The following is a 14,026-nucleotide window of genomic DNA, read 5'->3' as shown; positions in this document are numbered from 1 at the left end:
AAAAGAGAAGAAAACACCAGAAAGTTTCAGAAATCAATTTTTTAAGTGGACAAGCAAAGAAACTCCTTTGGTACACAAAAAAAAAAAAAAAAAAAAAAAAAAAACACCTGTTTCTCAAATTTTGTGGATAATTTAGGGATCAGACATCCATCTAAACATTATTAAAAATTTACATATTAGAATTCAGACTATTAGAAATTCACATATTCACTTCAGTAAACATGAAGGAAGAGAGCGGAGGGGTATGAAGTACAGGATTTATAGGAATTATAAGGATTCAGGCTAGAATGGAGCTTTATTCGATTCCATTTTTCTGCCTTGCTCATAGTGTCTGGGAAAATGGAGTGCAGCAGAGAGGCAAATGGAAAGTGATTCATGTTTCTTACACTACTATACAATCTACTGTGCCGTTTACCAGGAAGCACACACTTTTTCTACATGGAAAAAAACAAAAACAAGTGGAGCTATTTGGAAAATATTAGAAAATGTTGACTCATTGAAACCAAAATGTGCTTTGGGAGCACACACACCAATGTCAGTGAATGGAACATTTCTAGTCCTATTTAGAGAAAAAGTGAATCAAGGGCCCACCACATCAGCCAGAAAAACAGTCTGAGCCACTGCAGGAGTCTGGTGACTGTGGCTCTCAGCTGACATATCAAGGTCCTGTTCTTTGCTTTCAACTTGTCTGGATTAGGCTCTTAGTTTTTAGCTTTCTGACTCAAAACAGTTCTAATTTGGTCCAATTGTGAAGAGTAATGTTTCTAAAATCAGGGGGAAAAGAAAGATAAGTGAAGAAAAGAAAAAAAAAATAAGCATAAGGAGATCATGTCTAGTATTATGAGCCTTCTGGATAGTGGAGCAAACTCTTAGCAGTAGGACACTTAACAGTAGGACTTTTTGCAGGGGTTTTTTTGGGTGGTGTTGGGGAAGCCTTAGCTGGCAGCCAGACCCCACCCAGCAGGGACTGCTCAGTGCTGGGGATGTCTGGTGCCAGGGGAGGCCTCTGCCTGTATCTCACTATGAGCAGCCTGTAAGTGTTACTTTTATAAGGGTGTGCTAGCCTCAAATGCTATTCTTCTCACATGGAAAGCTTTTTGTTTGAATTGGTTTTATGGTACAAGCCATGACTGGAGCATGTGTTATACCTCTGCAGCTCATGCAAACCAGAAACTCTTAATGAGTGCTGTTCCTCATGATCACTCATGTTTAAAAGCAAAACAAAACAGGGAGGGAAAAAAATGGGAGACGGAGAAAAATGGAGCCAAGTGTGGAGGGCTGTTCGAGTCAAATGGCATGTACACATTGATTTATGAAATGCAGTTCGATTCTCAATAATCACCACAGACCACTGACGCATGGCAGCTGATGGAGGTAGGGTAATTAGCAGAGCCCAACCTCTCCAGTTACTCACTGGGAGCTAAAATGAATTTATTGCAAGCTCTGAATAGTCTTGATGAGGAACATAGTAATGTTCAACATTAAACTGCCTGTTGGACAAAACAGATGCACTGTAGCCACCTGACCCCCATAACCAGTCAAAAGGGGAGACAGCCAATTCTGCACAGGTCTCTTCTCAAGGGAGGCAGTCACTCCACTCACCTGGCCACTCACCTTGCCTGCCACCATTCCACTGGGGAGAGGCAATGACCCAGGCAGCATCACGCCTGGGTGTAGCCTCCAGGGAGCTCACCCCAAAAGGTAACCATGCACTTGCCAGTGTTTTTATTTTTCCTCTTTACCAAAATGCTTACAAGTGAGTTTTCTTCTCTGGTTAAACTGTAGTTCCTCAAAGGAAGTTTACTTATAATGGAAAGGCTGACTCAACCTTCACTCTAATAACCAGGAAAACACAACAGTAAAATGAAACAATAAATCATTGCTCTGACAGTAATGAGGCACTTGCTTAGACATTTATCTGTCCTTTTACAGGGCAGTAATTTTATGGTTGAAAAGCCTTGGGTTAAACTTTGTGTCTGCAAAGAAATTGCCGAGCCCTAGCCAAAATTGCCTCATTGAGCAGATGGTAACATTGTACATAATTAATGTATTCATTTTCATCCTTAAAAACTAGTAAATGCAGCATATTTGAACTTCCTCCTGAAAGCTAAATTTATTATCTACAAATCATTGAGCCTGTGCCAACTGTTTCAAGGAGATTATGTCCTGTCTTTCCCGTTCTCTAACAGTTTTTCACTAATACCACCTGGGTGGCTCTTGTCTATAAGAAACTTCAGTGCAGACAACAGCTTTCTCCTGTCCCTTTTGTTGCTTCATAGGTTTTCATGATAAACATTTCTTTCCTTCACCTCCAAGCTGAGAGGCTGCCACGTGTTTGCCGAAAATGACTTTAAATTCATCAGCTCTCCCAGACCTAATAAAGTGACGTGTTTACAATGCTAAAGGAAATCAGGTGCTTTAGTGTTAAAGGAAAAAAAAAACATATTTATGTAGTGTTACAGTAATACTGTTTGTCTGGCCTTTCTCAGCCTATTCATCACCCAGCAATCTCCTCACAAAATGCTGTGGAGTCTGTGTGCTTCAATGCCATGCAACAGTAAGTGCAAATTCACCATAAATCATGTATTGCAGCGGCCTCCCCCTTGGCTGCTTGCAACTGCTGCAGTGGGGCACATGTAGGGAAAGAGTCATTCCCCAGGCATGTGGCAGTGAGGATGCAGCAAAGGAAACCCAGTGGCAGGTGGGTACTGCTGCTGCATCTCCCTTCTGCTTCTCAGGTAAATCCCATTCATGCTACTTGTCCCACTACACCCCACCAGGAGCTGCAATGTTCTACCACTGAGCAAGCCTAGGTAAGAGCTTTGTGGGACACAGGAGCAGTTTCTGTCTTCTCTACTGAGTGGAAAGATGCTGTTACTTTGTTCTAACACACAGGTAACTGAGGCACTAAGTGATTTTTGTTGACACATCATGGCAGGACACGAATCATACACCTGAAATTAATCTCAACTCTTTGCCCTTACCTGTTGATAAATCCTGTATCTATTATTCTCTGGCTAAGGCCCCATGAGACTTCATTAATCCTTGTTGAAACTTTCCATTCTGCTCCATGTGCAGAAGTCTATAATGAAAGGGTTCTGGATTTTAAGAGGAAACAACACTCCTTACATATGAGCAGAAGGAGATACTGAATTTCTAAGTAGTGTTTAAACCACATTCATAGAGATGGGTAGAACATATAAATCTTTAATTGGTAGCTTTCTCTTGTTCCCCCCCCCCCCGTTGAACAACAATCAGACTCTACATTGTGGTTTTATGCTAGAAAATATCTGGAGAACATGTGATTCCTTACTTTCTTCAGCTGGCTGTCTTCACTGACTTTTAGTCTTTCAGTGGTAGTTGTGAGTTTAAATATCTTTTCTTGCACCTGTAGATATCAGAGCCAGTAGGTCCTTCATTCAAGTATGCAAATCTACAACCACTCGGCACTCAAACTGACCACTGGGGTTAGTAAAGGAATCTTGTCTCTGCTATGAAGACTCTGTGGTAGTGATCTCTGCAGTGATGCAATAGCAGTGACCTCTGTGGTGATACAATAACACCACAGAACAAAACATCTGGCTACAGAAAACAGCCACTGGGCTCTGGGACAACAGTTCCTTTTAAATGGTTTTAATAAGATGAGGTGCATAAAGAAGTGGATGACATTGTTTTGGCATATTTCTGAATTAAAAGAGGGTGAACCTCTTTATCTCTGGTAACCATGGATTTCAATATTGGGATGCATTACAAGAAAAATATTGTCATGATAAATCATCGCATTATACTCCCAGCCTTGTAACTGGAAGTCTTTCTTGACTCTCACAGCAGTAAACTGCTCCATCTGTCTCCATGATGTTCTGTCATCTGGAGAGGTGGTGTTTTCAGAATTTTTATCATTGTGGATTTCAGGATAACATAATGAATAGAAGAAGCCAGAACTCTTGTCACAGTGTTTGATTTATTAGAACAATAAAATACAAAACAAATGTGTTGATACTTGCTTTGTTGGGAAAATCAAACTGAATAACACAGCAGACTCTCTAATGTAATCCTGGCTGCTATGTTTCTTTCCTGTTTCTCAACCTTTGTACTTAATCCAGAGTTCCTCGGTGGTTTTCAGCATGTAGGTTACTCCCCGGTGCAGAGCTTTTCTCGTGGTCCAGCTCACAATTCCATGGCTGATCAGCTACTTCCCCTTTCACAGCAGCTTCGTACTATGTAACCCTAATGCCTGGTTTGGAAAACCCACATACCGTCATTTAGGTTTGGCTTCTTCAGTGTAATAAGGGTGACCAAAGGAAAGATGACTGCATTATTTTCTACAGATATAAGCAGATGCTTGGAGCACAATTAGGAGTTCCAAAGCTGTAGCTGTGGGAAGGTTACTCTCCACTTGCCTGCTTGCAATAATTTCTTCAGATAAACCTATCTCCCCTGCAAGTGTCCATATCAGATCTGATTGGACCAACCATCCAGGAGCTGTAGCCTGTCTACTTATAGCAAGTGGCATGTCAGAAAAGGGTAATTGTACTTGGCAATGGCAGTATATTTTTGCTGGTCCCTTCTTCCTACTCCCACCTTTCATGAGATTAATTTTCTTGAATATTCTCTAGTGCATAGCTGTGCATTCAGCAAAGATGCCTGGGATAGCTAAAATAAACATTTAGGTATTTCACCCTTTCTTGACATTTGCTGATGGAGTATCTCTGTTTATACAGCATTTTAACAATTTATTTCCAGAATAGTACCTAATGCACTTAGTCTGCTTTGTAACTATTGTGCATATCTTAATTATAATCAAGCATTTGCATTATTTCAGGTTTATTGTTTTTCTTTTAAAACCAATGTTAAACATTTCATTCTATTGATGAGTGTGCTAACTGCTTCCAGTCAACACAGAACATTGGGTCCAGGTATTTAGACAGATTTTCAGCTGTCTCATGATGGCCCTTGCTGTCTGAGATTGGGGGATGCCAAAGACTAACCTTTTCATGATGATTCAGCAAGTTTAGTCGTCAAGAGGTCTGCTGGTTTTGGCTGAGTATTTTTTTTCCTCAGTGGCAGGTATGGGGCTGTGTTTTGCATTTGTGCTGAATCCAAGGTTGATAATATAGAGATGTTTTTGCTGTTGCTAAGCAGGGTTTACACAGAGCCAAGGCCTTTTCTTTCTCCTTTTGTACTGCCACACTGGCAAGGGAGTGGGGGGTATGTGGGAAATTGGGTGTAGACACAAACAGGACAGGGGACCCTGGCTGATATAGGGATATTCCAGACCATATCACATCATGTAAATAATGTTAGGAGAAGAAGGAGGAAGGAGAGACATTTAGAGTGATGGAATTTGTCTTCCCAAGTAACCATTACAGGTGATGGGGCCCTGCTCTCCTGGAGATGGCTGAACACCTACTTGCCCATGGGCAAGCAGGGAATTAATGCCTTGTTTTGCTTTGCTTGTGTGCATGGCTTTTTCTTATCCTATTAGCCTGTCTTTATCTGAACCCACAAGTTCTCCAGTTTAAACCCTTCTGATTCTCTCCCCAGTCCAGTTGGCGGGGAGTGAGGGTGTGGCTGTATGGGGCTTGGCTGGGGTTAAATCATGGCAAGGGAGTAAAGATCCATTTCAGCTCAGGATTAGTACACCTTTAGGACTACTCAGGCATCACCCTAGAATGTGGCAATAATGTTTTGGAGGCCATTTGAAAAGAAGATTGTGCTACTTGACCCATTAACTGAGAGGTAGCAAGTGTCTGAGAGTTACTTGAGAAAACCTCCTGGAATTGCTATCTCTAAAGCTGATGGTCATCCAGTAAACTGAGATTACATGTGTGTAACATTACCCAAGTGTCAGCTCCACAGCATGCTGTCGGCAGTGAAAGCTTCTCAGAGTTGTGTAAGCAGTCTTGTGATTTGTTTGAGAGATGAGGAAGACATGCACTGTAACATTTGGCCTCGGCTGCAAGACGATGACTTCAGTGATGGCAGACAATCCAGTAAGTGCATTTGTTGATACAGTATGCCTCTCGGCCAGGCAAATGCTTCCGCTGTAAGCCAAATTTATGTCTCAGACAAATTGCATAATTTATCAGCAAACCAGACCAGACCTATTGTTGTCTACAGAAGAGAGCCTTCAGAGATGGCAGGAGTATGGTCCAAAGAGTTTGCAGTGCAGTCCGTGTGGCTTTTCCAGTTCTCAACATTAGAACAGGCAGAGATAGATGGACAGATTGGGATCTCGGCAACTTTACCACCCGGTGCTTAACAAGGTAATGAGGACCATAGAGACAATGCCAGGAGACATTCCATAAGCTCCCTGGAGCCAGGACCGGATTTTCAAAGAAGCCAAGATTAAAACACAGTATTTTCCATGAATGAGTTTCCTTTCTACTGAGGTCACAGTATACTGAGAGTGTGTAATTCAGCTATCTGCAAAATGTTCCTATACTCTCCCTGGTTTAAAAAAAAGAGCCAGCATTCCCATGCTCTTCTTGCAGAGAGACTTTGTGCAAAGCACATTGTCAGCAACCTTAAGCAAGCTGTGGCCCTGTCTTTTTTTATACACGTGTTTGGGGTCACACATTTTCTCTACATTGATTCATTCTAGAAGAAACAAGTGAAATGGAGCTGGTATGACAATCTCATAGGTATCTGGTATTCTCAAATTCCTTGGACCTCAGCCATTTAAATAGGCTTATTCATAGCATTATTCAGAGCAGTTGATGGTCTCCAAAGGACTTTGCCAGTGCTAGTACATCTTTCAGCAAACTTCAGTTCAATTGATCAAGAGCATCTGTCGGGCTGAAGAGAGATGGGAGGCCAAATATATTCAGATGTTTCCTGAAAAATAGGATAGTACTGAATGCCTCCTTCTCCAAAGATTTCTAGCTATAGTGACTTCTTGAAGTCTTTACTACTCATAATTTTGGTAAAATTGGTGGAAAGAACAGAAAACTAATGTCAGCTGCAGTGTTTCAATAGCAACACTTCTGGAGTTACTTTACAAAATTCTCAGTTGTTACCATGTTTTTTCCATTGTCCATTTTATTCTGGAAGCTGACTGAAAATTATTGGTAGTAGCAGATACCTAGGTGTTCTGAAACAGTGAATAAAATTTGTACTCGTAGGATATAACAAATTTTTGAGCAAATGTCTTGACAGAAGACATCCATAAAAGATTTGGATAAATGTTTTATAAGTCCCTAGATCTTCTGGCCTCACCACTGTGCAGTCTCTGACACAAACACATTCATACAAATGGAAAGCAGATTACAACTTTTTGTTTTGGAAGGAGAATTGATCTTATTATCATGATGCTCCAGCACAGAATTTTGTGAAATGCTTTGCCAACTCAGACATCAAACAAGTAATAGTGAAAGCACAGACTAATGCACCCGCTTACTTTCTGGGCAGACTAGTAGCCTCAGATAGGAACATTACTGGTATCGGTCAGAAAAACGCCAGTTCTGTTTCTCAAAGGTGACTTGGACTATCTGTGGAATCACAGAATATTCTGAGTTGGGAGGGACCCAGAAGGATCATTGAGTCCAGCTCTTCAGTTCATGGCCCATACAAGGACCAAACCTACAACTTTGGCATTATCAGCATCATTCTCTGACCAACTAAGTTAAGAGTCCAGAGATGTTTCAGAGGAGTAAAGGAACTGATAAAAGAAGACAAATCCAGAGATTAATTTCTTGCCTTTGAATTTCAGGAAGGAAGGAAAAATCTTTTCAAAACAACCTTGTTTTTGTTATCGTTCTTCAAGAAAAGATAAAGTAGAGGGTCCCAGGGACCCATTCACTTTCACCCTGTGAGTCCCTGTGACTTGAGGGTGTGTGGGGGAGGAGATGTGACTTGGGACCAGCTAATGGAGGAGAAGAGTTTGGGAAGTGTGGCCCCTTCTTATTGCCAAATTTAATCAGGTGCACAAAGAGCTATGGGGATGAAACTGGGATGAGAAAAGCACAGGGTGGAGTTGGGACAGGGCTAGGGGTTGTGCAGATCAGGGCTTGACATCCATATAGTCAATTTTTTGCAGCAGCCGTTGGGGTACAAGCTGAGTACTTGGGATATTAGTTTCTGAATTGTGATGCTTGAAAGCAGTTGTCTTCTTCAGCCATGGACTAGTGCTGAGATGGACAATGTCAGCCTCCCTTATCTGCTTCACACTGAACCCCACCAGAAAAACATAAGTTATTTCTCCTGTCACTCAGCCCCTGGTAGCAGAGATGAATCATCATGAGTGGCAGGTGAACAGCGATGTGATTGTTCTTGCCTAGAATAGTGAAGCCTATGAATGTTTGCAGTCTATTTCCCCTATGTTTTTTTTTTTTCATATAGGTTGATCCCAAGCAGATATTGCTGCTTTGAGCCAGCTTTTCATTCATCTGTGTCACCAGCACAGAGTAATTTCAGCCTGCTTTGTGGCCTGTGTAGGGCCTGACCTCGAAGTGTGAGGAGCAGGGAGTGGCAGCGGACGGCTGGAGAAGCAGGAGAGATGCTCCATTGCGTGGCAAAGCACAGGCGGATCACCACGACTCAGGTGATGCCACAGGCTGATCCCATTGCTGCTCCCCAGCCTCCAGCCATCGAGTTTCTCCTTCAGCGCCATCTTATCAAGAAGGAGTTGTACAAACGCGGAGCTGAGCGTGTTCCGGGGGAGAACGGGACGATCGCTCGCTGTGGTTGTGGTTTGTGCTGCCACAGCCGTGTGAGCTCCGGCTGCTCGTCGGCGGGGAGATACTGCCATCTCCCGACGCCGGGCTCCGGATGATGGAGCGCTCCGCGCCCGCCTCCCCTGGGGATGCTGCGGGGAAAGCAGCGCGGGATGAGGTGCGTGCGGACCCGGGGCTGGTTCATCCATGTGCTGGTTTCAGGGCGGGTTTGGAGAGCCGTCCGCAGACGGCAGCAGGAGGTCCCGCTCCGGGCCGCGGGGTAGGAGCGGTGCAGTGCGGTGGGACAGAGGTGACCGCGAGATAAGCCCGAATGCAGCGGGAGCCCGGGAGGCGCACAGAAGTGCCTGAAGCTGAAAACTGAGCGGGTTGTCGCAGGCCATTCCTGGCAGCATCATTAACAGCAGGGTAGACAAGAATCAATAAATTGCGCGTGCCCTGCCCACCCTCTCACTGCACCTGTTCCACCTTCCCGAAGGAGAATGCATTTAAAGGAAACAACAGCGTAATTTTACACTCCAAAAAGACACGAATATGTGCTGGAAATCAGCAGAAATTCATGCACCTTTAGTTTTATCTCTTACAAATACCATTCCCACTGAAGCAAACCAAGCTTGGGAGACAGAGCTGGGAAAACGCGTTCAGCCACTGTGCCTGTCGCTGCTCCAGCACACGGGACCGTCTGTGGGACGCCGCTGGAAGTGCAGCTCCCTGCTAAACTGAAGGCCAGCAATTCCCAGCAAAAGCGCCAGGGGTCATTCCACTCTTTAGCTCCACCTTACAACAGCTTCTCAGCATACAAACCCTAGCAAGCACCTCTCCCCTTTTCCTCTCCCTCCCTCTGCCTACGATAAACCTGAACTGCAAATAAGGTTGTGTTTAGACAGGAAAGTGGTGGGAATATTGTCTGAGTAAAGACAGGAGGATCTATCCCGGTGGAAAGGCTTTTCAATGGTTTACAGTATTTGCCTGTAATTGTACACATTCCTTGAACAAATCACATCCACTCATTTATTATCGTGCTAAACAACGCAGTAGGTCTAATACACAGGTGTGTCACTCACCCTGCTTCAGGCTAGAGACATCTGCAATAGAATGTGATTTTTCCACACAGAATTATGTTAATGCAACATCAGAGGTAACCAGTTTGGGGAGATGAGGAGAGAAGGAAATACAGTAAGAAAAATAATCTGAACAAAATGTTCACCCAGTCATGGAATAAAATTACCAAGAACAGGTGTTTGCTTTTTTCCCTGACATAAAAAAAAAAGAAAAAAAAAAGAAAAAAGTGATTTTTTAAAGTTAATAATTAATAATTCTTTTTTAAAAATTAAATATTTCTCTCCACAGTTGGTCATAGTTTGATTTGAAAGGCCTGAAAATCAGTGGGAACTTTCCCTGGGCTTTAGATTGTGTCCCATGTGTCAGCTGGATTTATTTGTCATGGGAGTAGTAATGAGGAATAAATTGAGGCTATAATACCTAGGGCTTTGCTTCAAGTTAAAGCGGGTTACACATGTGAAAAATGTGTACCTCCTCCTGTCAACTACTGTGAGTGTTTTCCATGTTAAATGCAAGGTGTTTGAGGCCCACAGTCCCACAGGAACAGAGGTGCAGGTTTAGGGGAAGGTAAAAGCTACACACACACACACACACAGAAACACATTTTGTGCCACTTTTCTATGGCTTAGTATTTCATCTCATACATGAGCAATGCAGTACACAGGATTGATGTGCTTCGGGCAAAGAACTGAGTGCTAGCCCAGCCATTTCCACCAGAAAGTTAACCTCTTCCTTCCTGACCTTCCTCTGCACTCCACCTACCCACTTCAAGAAAAGGTAAATCACTCTTCTCATAGATATTTTCCGCCCCAGGAAAAATGATTAGAAAAAGAAACATCCTCAGTTCCCAGTGTATATCAACATATGAGTTTTGCTGTTCTCACAGTCTTAACACTTATTTGCTATAACAGGCTCTGGTACCTCATTCCATGTCTGCCCAGCACTTACCCAGATAATACAGCCTAAAGTCCTTAATGGATGCCTAAGATTACACCATGTCGGCACTCACTCCCTGGCTTGTCTGAAAGTTTTTCATCATCTTGGCCAAGAGTTTCCATTCTTTTTAGTCTCCAGAAACATCAGCAACCCCTATGCAATTTATTGCAGTTTATAGTTTCTCTATATGAACGTCACTTCCAAAATATTCATTAGTAAAATTAGTCATTTACAATAAAGGTTACATTTTTATAAGAAAATGCAGCAATTCTTTATTAAGCATCTGGATTTTTTCAGCACCACTTCATAATGAGGATGAGCTTGAACTGGAACACCTGATCTAAACCCTCTTTTGACTTTTGGAGAATGTCAGATCCAAGTTTTTAAGGGCTGGGATTGTCTTCATTTTGAGTCTTCCACAGCTCTGAGCACATAGTTGGCACTTAACAAATAAACAGTAGTAATCCAGAGCTGGACCAGAAATTAATGGCTAGACTGCCATTTATATTATCTGCACTTTATAAAAAATGTATACGTCTTCCACATTACCCATGCTACATCAAATGCAATGCCTTCTTTCTTTTGTAACCATACATGATTGCAATTAGAAAATATAAATTCCAGCCCACAGCTCATGGGGTCGCTAGGGGAAAATAACATCCTTCATGTGGCGTGAAGGATAATCCAGAGGTGTGATTTGGAGTGATGAAATGGCTTTTAGATAATGGAATTGTCACAGAGAAACAATAACTTGAACTATGGCAGCACCTGCTGCAAAGCTCACCTGGGCAGAGGCTCAGTGTTTGACCTGCAACCACACCTGGCTGGGAAGAAACAAGCTGTAAATGACACAAGGGAAAATATGAATTTGTGACTGTGTCATATCATGGAAATTAATCCATGTCTGATTCATTCCCAGCTCTCCAGGAGGACAGAGAAGGTGGCTTACCCAGACTGGATATACATGGATACAGCTTCATATCAGCACTCTCAAGAAAATGAGCACTTTGTGTATGTAACAGTCTCACGGAGCTTCCCCTTGCAAAGGATCGCCTGCCAAAACCTTCCTGCTAACATCACTGCTATTTTACATGACCTGGGGTTTAGGCAGAAGTGTCCAGAATTGTAAACTAAAAAAAAAAATAATTATTGAAAAGAACCGCATGTTGTCCTCCTTCAGGAAAGAGAAGTGCAGGGCACTTTTTCTTGAACGCGGAAATTCAGTAGGACAGCAGCATTAGTTGCAATCTGTATTACTGTGGTCAAAAGCCTATACTACATTTTCCTTAGCATCTGCTTTTGGATGTTTGGTCTCCTCTGTGCTTCACAGTGGAAATGAAGAAACTGTGAAAACTTCTGGCAGTTTGCATAGAACAGAAGGAGAGAACATACATGGAAAAGTGCTCCAGCAGAGATGGAGTAATGGCAACTGATATGCAGGGGGAAGTCATAGGAAACAATGCAATATAACTTGTTCCAGCTGCCTGAGCAATCACACGGCCAGTGCCAGATGTAATATAGCTCTGGTTAGCATGAGCTGAGATCTGGGATAGCCTCCAAAAGCAAGGACAGGGAGAAGAGAAGCAGCAGCTTGTTTGTGAACAAAAGACTAAACTATTTGGTTGCTAAAATATACGCAAAGGAGGTATCCCTTCTCTTAGCCCCATGTGCAAATCACATCTAATCTGGGAAAAAGACAAAGAAAAAAATAATCCAGTTTGTGGTTGTGCTGAATTCATTTGATAAACACTGTAGACCATGCTAAATGGGGAGGAGAGCTTGGACAGTGTTCTTTTTGTTGGGCAGCAGTTGAGTCTGATGTTTTTAACAAACTTAATTTTTTTTAACTGCATTTTTAAAATGTGAATCAACTGGGACAATTCACAACAAGGCAGCAGCTGTAAGACCCCCTCCATTAAATGTATGGAACGTGGATGGTTAGACCCTTTAATGATTATGCTGTGGGATGGTGGGCTTGAATTACCTTGGGACTACTTACCTAAGGTGCAAATTACCAAGGACTGTGGTAACCGAGGCTATGTGCCAAGAGAACAAATAATCTGATTCTGAACTTCCCTCTACTGGTATTTAATCTAAATCTATCTCAAATCACTTTATACTATGTGCAGTCATCTCCATGACTGTTGAGTTCACCTTTCTCCCTGAGCCATTTAGATGATGAAGGAAACCTAAGGCTATAGATCATAGATCTGATATAGATCAGATTGCCTTATCCATCCCATTGCCTGCTTCAAGAGCATGGGCAGAACAGTATCAGTCCTCTCAAAGACAGCACCAAGGCTGCATGATTGCTACCCTGTGCAAATGCAATCGCAGTTTGTGATTCACTGCTTAGCTCTAGTGCAAGAGCTGTGCAAGAACATGGGCAAGACAGGCAGCAATTTGAATGCCTCTGCATAAAAGTCTTGCAAAAGAGCCCTGCTGTAAGGAAGGATCCTTCTGACTTGGTTTCCAGAACACATTAAAAAAATACCTTCAAGATGTTTTTCCATCATCACCATTCTCAGCTAGGAAAATGAAGCAGGACCAGATCACTCAGTTTTGCAACCAGAGGAAAAAAAATCTGAAATGCAGAGTTAATTCTTCAATGTAGCAGCAGCGTGGGCTTCCACAGAAAAATCTCTACTCTATTTGCAATTTCAGAGCGCTGCTGCAGTTATTCTTCCTGCAAACATGATCAATTAACATATACTTGTTAACATTTGTAGATGCTGCCACATAATGTAGATATGGCTGCTCCTTCCCCCGCAGACACAGACACAGTCTATTTGAGGGATAAAAGCTGCTGCTTTCCTACAATCAAAATGCCATCAGTCTTACTACTATCAGATCTGCATAGAGTTCTAACCACAGAAACACTTTACATTTATCACCTGGCATGTGCCACCTCTGTGCCCTTTTTCCCAGGGACACCACTTCTGTGGAAATATTAATAAATGACAAATAGCATTTGTGTAATCCTGTGAAATGTTTTGACTACCAAAGTTGTTCTATAGCAGTTCATTAAAGGACACATAAAGTATTTAAGTTTACATTTTATAAAAAGATCAGGAATGCTCTGGCTGATAGCTTTCCTTCTATTGAGCATCTGTTTCCTATTTTTTTTAAGAGTTTACAGCAGTGGTTGGCTAATTCTGCACTAATAGTTAATCTTAACTGGATCAAAACATTGTAATTTCTTAACAAAGGTTAGAGAGTGTCCTTCTAACACAGCTTCCTATGGCTGCAACCAGCAATGCCTGTGCATCAACATCTGGCTTCAAAATATTAAAAATGATAAACACTTCCAGATACAATCCATCTGGTCTCGCAAAATTCTACATATGCATAATTTT

The sequence above is a fragment of the Vidua chalybeata genome, chromosome 3, assembly GCF_026979565.1.
Source record: "Vidua chalybeata isolate OUT-0048 chromosome 3, bVidCha1 merged haplotype, whole genome shotgun sequence".
Lineage (NCBI taxonomy): Eukaryota > Metazoa > Chordata > Aves > Passeriformes > Viduidae > Vidua > Vidua chalybeata.
This window is presented reverse-complemented; position numbering follows the sequence as displayed.